At 38.5% G+C, this 15,762-nt stretch overlaps 1 long non-coding RNA gene and 1 pseudogene across 1 annotated transcript in view; one reads left to right on the forward strand and one right to left on the reverse strand.

Annotated features, from left to right (window-relative positions):
- Window positions 1-15,762, reverse strand: part of LOC144240990 (uncharacterized) — a 71,685-nt gene that overhangs the window by 7,093 nt on the left and 48,830 nt on the right. The window lies entirely within an intron of this gene.
- On the forward strand, window positions 8,047-8,531 carry LOC144241024 (ADP-ribosylation factor-like protein 2-binding protein pseudogene; annotated as a pseudogene).

Here is a 15,762-nt window from a genome sequence, read left to right on the forward strand (position 1 = left end):
CCTCTCTCTCCTAGAAATAAATTTAAAAAAAAAAAAAACATTAAAAAAAAAGAAAAGAAAAAAAGAAAAGCAAGAATAACGTAGAGAAGACTGGACGGTATTCAGCCTTAAGAGCCTCATTTAACAGGTGTAATGAAAACAATCAACTACAACTATTACTAGAATTACATGCTATGACAATCACTTCAAAGGAAAAATAAGTAAAAACTAGTCCAATTCAGGCCAAATGCAAAAGGCAAAAGATCTTATTCTTTATTATTTAAGCATCTACTTATTGTTACTATCATTGACCCATCTTATTCCAAAAAAGTAATGATGGAAACACAATAAGGATACATAAATACAGAAGGTAACAAATTAGACCTAAGGAAGAAACTTTTTAAAAACAAACAAAGGTAAGGGTACAAAATGTGTCTAGGAAGAAGCTGGCACTGCTTTGATAAGTGACTTTTAGCAGGTGGCAGCTTAGGCCATCAAAAAGACTGATTAGCTGCAAAACTCACAGCATTACTAATGTTATTTTCATTCAACTTCTATTCCCTCAACTTAGTTCTCTGCATGTGTCTTGCATTTTCATGGTACATGACTATCCACGCTGTTGCTTCTGCCTACATACCATCTGCTCTACCTACTCCTTAGCACAGTCTCCCCTTGCCCAGGCCAGGCAGTCACTGCCTTTGGAGGTCTTCCCAGATTTTCCCCAGCAGAGTTAGTCATTCTCTTTCTTACTCTCACGGTTACGCTTACATTATAGCACTCATAATCTAAGCTTATGCTGAATTCCATTTATTTTGTGACAGTATCTCCTTCAAAAGGTGCATATTAATTAAACATGCTCAATAAATGTTGCTGAATCTGTAAGAAAAAGTTTGCATTTCTAACTGCCCACTCTACTGAAAAATGCCCCTCACTGTCCATTCGACCTCACCATTGCTCAAGCTCCCCATACTGCACAAGGAGCCATGCAGAAAGATGTTCTCTGCAACATTACTTACAACTGTGAAAAACTAACAACCACCCCATTTGTCTATCAGTGACAAGATATAAACTATTTAATTCATATGCTAGAATATGATATAACGATTAAAATGAATAAATCAAAGCACATTTTTAGTCAATAAGTATAAATCTAAAAACTCATTAAATGACAAAAATCAGGTTTATGAACAATATGTACAGTATATCATTTATGTAAATTACATGGATCTTTTCACTAAAAATCTAGGTAAATTTTTTAAAGGAAAATAAATTTAGAAAATAATAAGGACCCTTCCCTCAACCCCACTTTCCTCCAGCTTCTGTGCTCTTTATTTAAGATTTCATTTTTAAGTAATCTCTACACCCAACATGAGGCTGAAACTTACATACCTGATATCAAGAGTTACATGCTCTACCTACTGAGCCAGTCAGGTGTCCCTGTGCTGTCTCTATATGGCTTATTCTGATACGAAGCTTAAGAACTGTGAACAAATTTCCATAAGCAGGAAGACAAGAGCCCAGAAAGCTCTGTCCCATACAGTTCTCAAATTTCTATCACATGGGGAAGTTCAAACCCTACGTCTAGACACCCCTGAAGAATCTCTAAGTCTTTGACATGTTAGTGATGAAAAAAAGAAAAAGTGAGAATGATGTTAATATAATTTAGTTCCAAGAAACTACTTACAGTACTCAGAGAAAATAGAATTTTAATGTATGGATTTAAAACCCTTGGCAGTTAACTATGTATTCATCCATTTGTGAGTGGAAATGAATCCACACTGCAGAAAGGAAGACTAGAAAATCTCTACCCTTAAGAGAGAGGGCTCAATGCTTCCTCTTCTTTAGGGAAGAACATTTTACTCAACCCACTTTACCAATTTCCAGAGTCTAGGGAATAATATGTTGGAAAGAATAGTCAATGGGAAATCAGGAGATCTGGGCTTGTGATTAGTCTCCATTTGCTTCCACCCCCCAGATCCATTCTCTGCCCTACTCCATGTTCTGAGACACTGGGCTCTCTGGGTTATTTCACTCAGGCTTCCAGTTGGGTTTGCCCAATGGGAGGCACTGACAGGAGATGAGAGTAAGGAAGGCAAGAAATTAGGGAATTTCTCCCTTTTTTCCTTCCTGCATTGGTGCTACAGTTCTGGAAGTGGCTGTGTCCCTCTACAACCACCAGGTGTCAGGTAACAAACTCCCCAGGCTCTTGCTCTCAGAGAACTTAAGGCCTCCGGCTTCCTGCTGTCACTAGTTTCTAGGTACCTGCCATGTGGGTTTCCTTGTTTGCCCACACCTCTATAAAAAGTGACCTCATGAAAGTCCTTTCAGTTGAATCATCAGATACTGGGAACCTGATGGCGTGTGCCCCTAACAAGCTGAAGGAGCCCAAACAAACCACTTCTCCATGGACCTCAATATACTATCAAGTAAGGAAAGAATAGATGACCTTCAAAAGTCTCACCCACCTTGAAGATTCTGCAGTCCACTTGAGCCTGAGACAGGGTGAAATCCTATCTCAAGTGAATTTTTGCAGCATATCTGTTTAAAGACGCTCCTTTTAAGAGAAAGCTACAGATGTTCGCCTTCCCATTTTCATTCCATCTGAAGGAAATGTTTCAGCAGAATGAACTTGGGATGACAGCTGGTTGGGCCAAACATTTTCTTCAATTTCATTTCTCTCCCCTGCTCTGAGTCTTTGCAGAGAGATGCAGAGTGCTCAGCACTACTTAGATTATACTCATTGTCAAGGACAACCCAGAGCACCACAGCCGCCAACAAGTTTTGGAGGCCCCAAACCCATTGCAAGTCAGTCCCAAACTGATTTTCCTTTCCTGACCCTCTTTGCTCTCTACTTCTTTTCCCTCTTTTCCAAACTCACTTCCTACTTCCTCTTTCATCTATTACTACATATTGCCTCCTGTCCTTTGGGTGCCACTTCCCAAGACTATTAGGGGTACAAGAAATACAGAGGTCTTGGTCCCACAAGTCTCAATGGTTTATTCAAAGACCGTATCAGCAGCAAGACTGATCAGCAGCTTCTGAGCCTAATGCCAAGAAGCCCCTGCCTCTGCAGGCTATCAGTACCTCTACTGGAAAAAGACACCTCACAAAGCAGTCCATCTGTAACAGAGGAGCAGCTGGCACAAAGGCTATCTGGGATTCTTCCAGCTAGGCACAAGGTAGAGATTGCCTGCCAGAACTGCTGATATGATCTGAATGTTTGCTTAATTTCTATTTGAGCACTCATTCCAGGGCTGGCAGGAAACCTAATTTTAGTCTGTTTTGGCATCCTTCATCCCTGTGTCTACAGAGGCTACTTCTGGGTCACCAGGCACTAGGGGACCTTCTGGTCATCAAGTCATATTGCATAGCACGGCATCTTTAGATCTGCGTGAGGCTCCTTGTTGCCTCTTCTAGGCTGTTCCTGAGACCTCGGATCACCACATAGGCATCCCTTTCTTGGCACACTTCCAGGAAGAGAGGGCCACGTTCCTTCTTCAAGGATCCACAGACTCCTCTGCTCTCGTCCACTCTGAACAGGAATGACGGTCTTCAAATGGGAGAAAATCTTTCTCCTTCCTGTTTCTGATCAAGACACATTACCCAGGCCCTGAATCCTCTCTTTGGGACTTAGACTTTTAAAGGCAAAAGTCAGAATTTCTGCTTTCAGCCACCTGCTCCTCCTAAGTTCAATGAGCACAGCACTAGCCCCTTGCTTGAATAGGGGAAGGAAAGAGGAAAAGGCAGAGAGAAATAAGAACACAGATTATACACACAAAGCTTCAGAGTAACACCACTCTTATTACAGGTGATATATCATAAAGGCGGCTGCTGCTGAAGTTGCTGGGGCATAAGGAGCTCAGGTGCACCTGGGTGCCTCACCCCAGGAAAGTGGCAGAACTGGAGCTGACGACCTGGGAGCTTAGGACATGCTGGCTGGACCAGGCTGGACGTAGTGGCAGGGCAGGCATAAGGGAACGGAACTCCCTTACTGTCATTTGTAATGGGTCAGTCAGATGCAGAGTTGCCAGATATACCAAATAAAAAACAAGATGCCCAGTTAAATTTGAAATTTAGATAATTTTTTGTACAAGTTTATCCCAAACATTACATGGCCTGACGTATACATATAACTAGACATCCTAGATTTTATTTGTATCTAGTCTAATAGCTATGATCTTCTTTTTGTAGGATTCATAACATGAATCTATCTCAGAGATTTGAAGGCCTCTGGTGCAGCACACAGGAGAGTTCTGTCCTTGCTGCTTATGGACTAAGTCTGCTCAGGTGAAGGCAGGCTGGGTGGCTGGTTCACATATAAGATGCAGCCTGGCTCCCTGGTTCTCAACGCTCACTTCTCTTCCGAGCTCCTAAACCTACCAGGCAAATCCAAAACTCTGGCAAAGAAATAGCTTGGCAACTTGAACATCAGCTCTGAAGGTAATAACAACTCCTTTTTTACATTTGTATTCCATGGTGAACTCCCCTCTTCTACTTTTACCTTTTTTACCTTTATTTCCTCTTTGGCTTCAATGCTCTGAGAATTCACTGAACTGGGAGAAATCTTTCTAACTGTGGACCCAGCATGGTGGCCATCATGAAACTAAAGGAGAAGCTGTCCCTGTGCTCAGTTCACAAACAGACAAAACTTTCCTTTTCACTACACCCATACACACACACACACATATGTACATATACATACGTATACATGCATGTATTTATGTGCATGTCTGTGTGTGTATATATATATATAAAATTGTCAAGTTAAGTAACATACAGGATATAGAGTGTACTCTTGGCTTCAGGAGTAGATTCCTGTGATTCATCACTTACATTCAACACCCAGTGCTCATCTCAACAAATGCTCTCCTCAAAGCCCATCACCCATTTTTCCTACCCTCACAACCCTATCAATCCTCCATTTGTTTTCTGCATTTTAGAGTCTCTCATGGCTGCCTCCCTATTTGTAACTATTTTTTCTCTTTCCCTTCCCCCATGGTCTTCTGTTAAGTTTCTCAAATTCCATATATGAGTGAAAACATGATATCTGTCTTTCTCTGACTGACTTATTTCATTTAGCATAATACCCTTCAGTTCCATCCACGTTGTTACAAATGGCAAGATTTCATTATTTTTCATTACCAACTAGTATTCCATTGTATACATACACCACGTCTTTATCCATTCACAGTTGATAGACATTTAGGCTCTTTCCATAATTTGGCTATTAGTGATAGCACTGCTATAAACATGGGGGTACCCCTGTGAATCAGCACTCCTGTATCCTTTGGATAAATTCCTAATAGTGCTATTGCTGGATCATGGGGTAGTTCTATTTTTAATTTTTTGAGGAACCTCCACACTGTTTTCCAGAGTGGCTACACCAGTTTGCATTTCCACTTCCTGTGCAATGCAGTGCAAGAGGGTTCCTGCTTCCCCACATTCTGGCCAACATCTGCTGTTTTCCTGAGTTGTTAATTTTAGCCACTCTGACCTGTCACTACACCCAGATTGGAAGCAAGGAGATGATCTTTCAAACCATCATAATCATCCATACATGGATTGTGTATTGTTCTAAGACATTTACAAAAGTATCCATGTATCTGTCCACCTCTTCACAAGTTCTACCGACATTTAGTACTGATCACCTTATTTTGCTAATAAAGCAAAATCAAGCCCCACCTCATGGAAAGGTACTGATGTTGGAACCAGGTCGCAGAGTCCCACTTAGTGACAAGCAAAGACATAATAATTATGGTGGGTTTTGAAGCACTCCAGTCTTTCTGCACCAGGCTGTACATCCTCACTGAACATAAAAACCCTGATGTTTGCCTTCTGTGTTGAACGGCATTATCAAGGTGCTCTTTAATTCATAATGTTTTGAATAGAGAACATTTTAAAATACTTTTTGTCCCTTCCATTCTCTTCACTTCATATGGTTCCTTCCATTCCTTGTCTTAGGATTTTGCCACTATCTGTAAAGCCAAATCACATTCTTATGATTTTCCAGGATGGTCTCAAGGACTCTGTTCTCAATGGCTGGTAAAATAATTCATTCTTATACCTGTTGACCATGTGTCAACATCAAATCTATGCTAGGTGTTTCCTATCATATAAGCATTTTATAATGCATATAGGACAGAAACTCATATGTGCAAGATACTGAACAAAGACAGTTAACACTTCAGAGAACAAAATTTAAAACACATTATCATACTAAAAATTAAAAAGGCAATAAATGCTCGTTGAAGTTTAGGTTCAGTTTTATAAGTTCAGATAACTGCTAAGTTGATAACCTTGCTACAGATGAAAGAAGGAAACATGATTTTTCTTCTCCCTGGAGAGGAAGATGCATTATCTTCTCTTCACAGCTTTCAGGCACCTGACACCTCAAGTTGGCCTTGGGCCAGCGAGTGACTCACTTACTCAGTTACTGCCACCATAACAAAAGGATCTTTTATTCCATCAGTTGCAAGTTTTTGCAAGATGTTAGAAGCACAGTTTAGAAATATCAGTGGGCACCACTCTCTCATTCAGGTCCTGGGACACCCTCTCAGCGTCAGGTGGCTCACACTTGGTCTTCTCAGAGAGTCTGGGGAAGAGGCAGTGTGAAGAGCTGAAGGCTCCAAGGCTCCTAAGCCAAGCTAAGAACTACCACCCAGGTAATGGCTTTGGCTCGGCTGGAACATTCATCCAGGCAGGAGGGAGTGTAGAGAGATAGCACAGGGGAGCTCAGTGGCATAAATCTTAACTTAGGCAAGCAATTTGAATTATGCAGTTTCAGTCAAATTATTCAGCATTTCTGGGCCTCCCTTCTTCCCCCTCAGGTGATAACAAAGATCCTGAACCACCATCTCTTAGCTGTTTTGAGGGATAAGTAACATAATCAAAGGATGTTCAGGAAGACATAAAATGACAGCCTTAAACTGTTCAGCCTTCATTTTCCCTGCCACTATGTCCCTAAGACCACATCAAATCCAGATAACACACTTATTCTAGAAGACTTTATTCCCCTCGAAATTCCTGGGAAAAGATGAAGTTCAGGTGAAAGAGGAGCTGAAGCATTTAGGATATATATTGATATGATACGTAGATATGGGTTTTTGTTTTGCTTTCTTTTTATTTTAGTTTCTTATTGATAGGACCTTAAACTAGGTGATTTTTTTTCACCTTCCTTGTCTCCATTTCAATATCTGTAACATAATGAAATTTCCACTTAAACGCTCGATGAGCTTCTTAAGGCTAACTGCTGAACCAAGGTCCCCAAAAGAGCCCATATCAATGGCATCAGTAACTTCATGCTACCATGGCTAATCCAGACACTTGGGGTCTGTCTCCCTTGACTCTGCTCTCTTATACCCCACATCCAGTCCATTTACAAATCCTGTTGGCTCTACCCCCAAAACATCCACAATATCCAACCATGCCTCCCACTCTCATGAAATTCCTCTGTAATAACTGGAAGTCATTATCCTCTATTACCTCTCCCTAAAGAACTGAATCATCTCTAATCGCTCTTCCCACTTTTCTCTGGCTCATCCCCCTTTTCCCAGTATTTTCCTAAACCCTCTGTATCTTTGCCTGAAGATCCTGATGGTAAAGTATGAGACAAAGGCTTCTGTGTCCCAGAGAGTAGAAGGAACAGGCATTGAAATAAGAAAGGAGGTAGAGTCAATAAAAGAAAAGTGTAACTCAATCAGTTGGTGCTTTGTCCTCAGGGTAAATTCTAAGGGGCACCATGAATATATCTCAGAGCCATGCACCTTCAAGAAGGGAGAAAGCATTGGCTTCTGTCTCCCAGTGATCAATGGATGCTCCAAGGGCCTGCTGTCTACCCAGCGACCTGCCAAACTGGGTAGTACATGTGTGAGTCTGAGGGGACATCCTGTACAACAGGTTTAGAGGAGCCCAGGGCAGGACACTAGGTATGTGGCACAAGCCTGCAGTGAGGCTTGGTTGGGAGCAGCCCCAGCATGGGTGATGGGGACCTTGCAGATGCAGGTTGGGCTCTAGGCTGGGCCCCACCTGTGCACAGGGTGGGCCCCGCAAGTGAATGCAGCAGCAAGGATGGATTTGGAGAAAGAGAACTTTGCACTGTCCTCTTCCACCTCCAATGCAGAATTTGATGCTGTGGTTGGATATTTACAGGACGTTATCATGGATAATGAATTCCAGTTATTACAGAGGAATTTCATGGTCAAGTACTACCAGGAGTTTGAAGATACAGAGGAGAATAAATTCACCTACATGCCTGTTTTTAACAAACATATGTCTTGCTAGAAAAGTATATTGAAGAATAGCTGTTGGAACAGATTCCTGGATTTACCATGGTGGCTTTCCCCAACAACTTTAAAGCACCATAAAGATAAAGTGGTTGGTGACACAGTTGGCATGCTGCTCATGTTTACAGATTTTCTGGCTTTTAAAGAAATGTTTCTGGACTAAGAGCAGAAAAAGAAAACCAGGGATTGGATCTAAGCAGTGATTTAGTGGTGACTTTATTATACAAATCACCTTCTCTTCCAGCATCCCAGAATGACCTGTGGCCCTAGGTACCACCACCAGGCAATGGGACCTTTCCGAATATTGCCAGCCCAATAGACTGGAAGAGGCTTTGGTTAATGTGACAGAATACATCTTGGAAAGGCTGACTCTGTTCCTCAACTCTTCATTAATTTTAAATATCCTCCTGGGACCCTGAAGCACCTTCTTGTGTTCAGTAATCCTAGCACTCCTCCCCAAGTAGACCCCTCTCTCAGGTCTCTGAGTCAGGCTCCTCTGGAGCAAGCCCAAAGCCAGCATTCCACCCTGGTCCCTCCCCTAGCATACATGTTGGTAGGTCAACAGCATTTGGAAGAACCCACCATCTCCAGCCCTCTTTGGCTCAGCAGGTAACACGTGTCCACCAGGGCTTTTGTGTGCTCACAGCTTTCTGTATGCATCAGTTTCAATCCTCAAAGGGGATTTTGCCTGTTTGGGAACATTTCTCTAGGGTGTTACTCAAACCAGCTGAATTTTCTCAAGCAGCTCCCTTTCCAGCAAGTCTTGGCTGTAAGAATCAACTCAAAGAGATGTTCCTTATCTGAAGCTACGTGTGAAAACCAGTTCCTTGTCTCATACTTGCCAGTCCTTGCATCACTGTCTTCTGCTAGGCCTGATGTAGTCTGTTTCTAGAATTCTTTTTTAAGCATGTTTTGAAAAATATTTTTATAGATGAATCCTCAGGCTAACCTAGTGGATATAATCTTGGAACTTCCATGACTACCCACTTAAAGATCAAGTTATTATATGTTGTGTGCTTTCTGGCTGTTAGTGCTATGGAAGCAAAAATGTTTTCTATGTTGGAATTCCTATTTCACTGGGTACCAGTGAGTATGTGCTTATGATAGAAGCATAATGGGTCTCTCTTATGGCATGTTAAGTGTACACGTTTGCGAAAAATCCTTTCTGTATAATCAGTTTATGTTTTCTTTTGTAGTAAAAGGCTCTGTAGTTCCTTCCTCCTATCAAAATGTCCCTACCAAGTGGCCCCAGTGTTCCACTGGGCTAGCTTAGCAAAAGTAGGAAATAGCAAACAGCTTTACTGGTCATCAGTGCTTTGACTTAGCACAATGTTTCATAGAAATTACTGACTAGAAAACATGGATGTCGCATCTCTAGAAAGAAAAAACATAGTATTTCAATTCTCAATGTGTACCTTCTATATTTTTTTTAGGTAAAAATAAGACCCTATACTGACTCCAATTGGCTGTTCTGGTTTTAAAGTATGAGCTCTAGAATATATGTATTTCTGTACTGATATGTGGCGTTTATTAAATACTTTTGTACTATGAGTAAACTTTAAAAAAAGAAAAAGATAAATACCATATGGTCTCACTCATACGTAGAATTTAAGAAACAAAATAATAATAAAAAGAGAGTGACAAACCAAGAAACAGACACTTAACTATAAAGAACTGATGGTTACCAGAGGGGAGATGAGTGAGGAATGGGTGAAATAGGTGAAGGGGATTAAGCACACTTCTCATGATGATCACTGAGTAATGTTTAGAATTGTTGAATAACTATATTGTACACCTGGAACTAATAGAACATTGTATGCTAACAATATTGGAAATAAAATTAAAAACTTAATAAAAATAAAATAATTTATATTTCAATTTAAAAAAAGAAATGCAAAAGCTACTCACTGGGGAAAGAGTAGTCATTTCTGGAACTACTGGATATCCACATGAAAAAGAATGAAGTTGGACCCCTACGTCACACCATAAATTAAAAATTATCTCAAAATGGGTTATTGACCTAAATTTAAGAGCTAAAGCTAAAAAATCTCTTGGAAGAAAACAGAAATAAATCTTTATGACCTAGGATTAAGCATTTGTTTTTTAGATATAGTACCAAAAGCACTAGCAACAGAAGAAAAATAAATTGGACTTCATCAAAATTAGAAACTTTTGTGTTTCAAAGAGTATCATCAACATTGACATTGGTACGATCTATAGAGCTTATTCTGAGAGAAGGCAACCAACAGAATGGGAGAAAATGTTTGTAAGTGAAATATCTGATAAGGAATTTGTATTCAGAATATATAAAAATTTTGAGATATCAATAATTTAAAAGTTATAATGGGGAAGGGCCTGCATAGCTCAGTTAGTTGAGCATCTGACCCTTGATTTTGTCTCAGGTCATGATCTCACAATTCATGGGTTGAGCCCTGTGTCAGACTCTGTGCTGGCAGTGTGGAGCCTGCTTGGGATTCTTTCTCCCCCTTTCTTTGCTGTTCCCCACTCTCTCTGTCTGTGTCTCTCAAAATAAACAAACTTTTAAAAAGTTATGATATTGTACTAAAGTTATATAAGATGTCACATATAACATATTTCTAAAATGCACAAAAGACCTGAACTGACATTTCCCCAAAGAAGATACACAAATGGGTAACACGTGCATGGAAAATCTGTTCAGTATCATTAGTCATTTGTCATTAAGATTATCAAATCAAAACCACAGTGAGATATAATTTTCACACCCACTAGGATTGGTATAATTAAAAAATATAGAGAGACAATAACTAACATTTCCAAGGATATTAAAAAAAAGAAAAAAACAGAATCCTCATATACTGCTGGTGGAAAAGTTTAAGTGAGGTAACCACTTTGGAAAATGGCTGGTTTTGGAAAACATTTCCTCAAAATGCTAAGCATAGAGGTACCATATGACCCATCAACCTCAATCCTAGGTATATACCAAAGAATCATGAAAATACATATCTACACAAGAACTCATACACTAATTTTCATAGCAGCATTGTTCGTGATTACAAAATATGTGGAAATGACCCAAGTGTCTTTCAGCAGATGAATGGATAAACAAAATGTGGTACACCCACACAAAGGAATGTTATCCAGCTATAAAAAGGAATAAAGTACTGATGAATGCCACAACATTGATGATCCTTGAAAACATTTAGCCAAGTGCAAGAAACCAGACCCAAAGGCCACATTGTATAATTCCATTTACATAAAATGTTCAGAATAGGAAAGTTTACATAAACAGAAAGAAGATTAGCGGTAGCCCTAGGCTGGGAGAGGAATAAGAGATGGAAAGTGACTGCTAATGAGTAAGGAGTTTCTTTTTGATTGACGAAAATATTCTAAAATTAAATAGTGGTGATGGTTTCACATCTCCGTGAATATACTAAAAATTACGGATTGTACACTTTAAAAGGATAAATATTATAACGTGAATTGTATCTCAATAAAACTAGTATTAAGAAAATAGTGGTAATGTGAAATGCTTGCAAGGATGTAGAGAAATGATCTCTCGCTGATGAGAAGTACTACAGTTATTTATGGAAGACAGATTGACAGTTTCTTTAAAAACTAATGTACGCTTATCATACCATCCAGCAATCATATACGTAGGCATTTACTTCACAGAGTGAAAATTTATGTCCCCACAAATATCTGTACAATGATTGTTCCTAGCAGTTTTATTTGTAATAACCAAATACTGCAAAGAGCCAAATGGTCTGACAAAGAATGAATAGTTGAAAAAACTGATACATACCATGAAATACTCGTCAGCAATAAAAATGAATGAATTTTTGATACATACAACAACTTGGATGGATCTTAGTTTATCTTAATGCTGAGTGAAAAATGCCAGTTTCAAAAGTTCATATACCATATAATTCTAATTATAGAACATTCCTCAAATGACAAAATCATAGAGATGAAAAACAAATTAGTGATAGCCAGTGGTTAGGGATGGAGAGGCATTAGGAGAAAGGTGTGACTATGAAGAGGTAGCACCACGGAGAGCTTTGTGTGATGAGATCATTCTATGTCTTGAGTGAGTTGGTGGTCACATGAATCTACACATGTGATAAACTGATATAGGACTATACACACACACACACACATACACACACACAGTACCAATGTCAATTACCTAATTATAATATTGTGCTAAAGTTATATAAGATGTAGCCACTAGTAGAAAGTAGGTAAGGGTACATGGCATTGTTACCCCTCTGTACTATTCTTTGCAACTTCTTATGAATCTATGATTATTTCAAAATAAGAGGTTAAAAAATACCTAAAATTCCCAAGACACTTTTCTAGAGGCTCTTTAAAAACTACTTTATAAATGTTCCAGGAAAGGAAAAACTGATAAATTGGACTTCAGCAAATGAAAATCTTTGGCTCTGCAAAAGACCCTGTTAGGAGGACAAAAAGATGAGCTACAGACTGGAAAATAACATTTGCAAACATATCCAACAAAGGACTAATATCTATAATGCATAAAAAACTTTCAAAACTCAAAAGTAAAAAAAAAAAAATCCAATGAGAAAGTAAACAAAAAATATGTACATTTCATCAACGAGGCTGTGTGTGTATATATTTATATATATATATGATATATATGATGATCACATAAAAAGATGTTCAACAGCATTAGGGAAATGAAAATTAAAACCACAATGACATCATTATGCATGTATCAGAATGATTAAAATAAAAAATAGTAATAACATCAAATGCTGGCAAGGATGTGAAGAAACTGCATTACTCATTCATTGCCAATGGGAATAGAAAATGATATAGTCACTCTGGAAAATAGTTTAGCAATTTCCTTCCAAAACTAAAAATGAACTTACAATACAACTTAGAAATTGCACTCTTGAGTATATATCCCAACAGAAAACTTATTTTCATGCAGAAACTTGTACAATATTTTTTTTATAATACCTAAAAGCTTCTAAGTACCCAAATGCTCCTCAGTGGATAAATGGTTTAAGTAAACCAGGGTACATATATAGCATGAAATACTACTCAGCACTTAAAAGGAAAAACTATTGATACAGCAACTTAGATGAAAGTCAAGGAAATTATGCATGTAAAAATTCTCAAAAGGATACTGTATGATTACATTTACACATTTATGAAATAACATAACTGTAGTGATAGAGAACAGATGAGTGGTTGCCAGGGGTTAGGGATTCAGGGAAGAGGTGTGAGGGTAGCTATAAAGTGGTATCACAAGGGAGTCTTGTAGTGGTGACACAATCAAGAATCTTGATTATACTGGTGGTAATATGGAGATGTACCTGTGAAAAATTATACAGATATACACACCCACAAATATGCAAGCATGCACAAATGATACTTCTATAATTGCTGAAATCAGAATAAGTTCTATAGACTATACCAATGTCAGTCTCCAGGCATTGATACTGTATTACAGTTACACAATATGTTAACACAAGGGGAGACTAGTCAAGTGGTACACAGAACTCTCCTGGAAATTTCTACCTTCTTGTGAATAAATAATTATTTAAAAATAAAAAGTTTAAATAATTGAAATAAAGTTTTTTAAAAAGAAAACAACTCCTCTCCCCAACACCCATCTGTATCTTCTACTCTTCCTGCTCACATAAAAGAAATTGAAGAGCAGCTTCTTCAAATTTTCAATATCAAACAACAGAGGTATGTTTTTCTTGGTTTATAGACTTCTGTTTAGATTAAATTATATATTAAATGAAAACATCTACAAATATAACAAGAGGGGAAAATTAGCCTATAAAATCTTCTGGCCCAAATTAAAATGTCTAAAACTTATATCAAAGAAAGCCAAGCATAACATAAAACTGTTAGACAAATTAAAGTTTCTAATAGTTTTTTAAAAGAGATATTACATGGCAAACAACTGCTTCATTAGCTCTAATATTAGCTACATTTAAAATTCTGCATACCAGTTTTCAGTTTAATTTGAGCCAATTGTCCACAATTCAAATATGCATTCTCTGGATTTCAAAACTCTAAATGTAAAGACCATTGTTCTCCCACTGGATACATACAGTGAGTTAAGACTTCAGAAAATTTTTCTTCTCACCTTACATCAAAGGAGTTAAGTATCTGCTTGGATTGAATTCCAACTTGGATAATTCAGGAAACTTTGATGATCTACAGAATGCATTATAGATAAAGTCTCGTAGAAAGCTGAGAAGGCAAAGCATGCTGAGAGCATAAGGAACCCTCCAGGAAGGGGTATTGGACTCGGACAAGAGAGCTAGTAAGGGAAGAACAGGAAAAGTGGAGCTGCAAAGTAAGTTAGGATGATGAAATAGGAATAAAGACCTTTTAGTCTCTGAGTGAATTATAAACATAAATACAGAATTCCCTAAAAGAGGTATGAAAATGAATTATGAAAGGAAGACTATCTGGAAGTGCTTCTATTTGCAAATATCCCCTGGGTATTTAATTTCCTTCACGTGAACATTAGCACAAATCTTCCTAAGTTAGTAGTCTGTGCTCTCATTTATTCAGCACAATTAATTTTGCCTCATCTTCTCAAGCTGTCATTTCCTGAAGAGTTCTTCCTACTCTTCTTTGTTTTCTATTCCCCTTCCTTAAACTATGGGTTTCAAATCACTTCACTGTAATAAGAGCAAACATGAAGCCCTGGAACTTCATCAAGATAAAAAGCTTCTGTACAGCCAAAAAAACAATCAACAAAACTAAGAGGCAGCTTATGGAATGGGAGAAGATACTTGTAAATGACATATCAGATAAAAGGTCAGTATCCAAAAATCTATAAAGAACTTATCAAACTCAATACCCAAAAAACAAACAAACCAGTTGAGAAATGGGCAGAAGGCAGGAATGTCAACTTTGTGAAAGATGACATCCAGATGGCTGACAAACACATGAAAAGATGCTCAACATCAATTATCAGGGAAATACAAATCACAATGAGACCTCATACCTGTCAGAATGGCTAAAATTAACAACACAAGAAACAGGTGTGGTGAGGATGTAGCGAAAAGGGAACCCTCTTGCACTGTTAGTGGGAATGCAAACTGGGGCAGCCACTCTGGAAAACAGTATGGAGGTTCCTCAAAAAGTGCAAAATAAACTACTCTATGACTAGGTATTTACCCAAGGGATACAAAACTACAGATTGAAAGTAGTACATTCACTCCAATGTTTATAGCAGTATTTCAACAATAGCCAAACCTTGGAGAGAGTCCAAACATCCATTGACCGATGAATAGATAAAGAAGATGTGGTATATACATACAACAGAATATTACTCACCAATCAAAAAGAATGAAATCTTACCGAGAGAGAGGGCAAGATGGCGGAGAAGTAAGGAGCTCCGTACTTGCACTCGCGCCCATACATCACACAGAAAAGATCTGAAGCCATTGGAAACCTTACAAAACCTGAGAGATTGGGAGAAAAAAGACGCAGAATCCACTGAGAGAGCCTTCTAACGTGA

This window comes from Crocuta crocuta, unplaced genomic scaffold, assembly GCF_008692635.1.
Source record: "Crocuta crocuta isolate KB4526 unplaced genomic scaffold, BGI_CrCroc_1.0 scaffold197, whole genome shotgun sequence".
Classification (NCBI taxonomy): domain Eukaryota; kingdom Metazoa; phylum Chordata; class Mammalia; order Carnivora; family Hyaenidae; genus Crocuta; species Crocuta crocuta.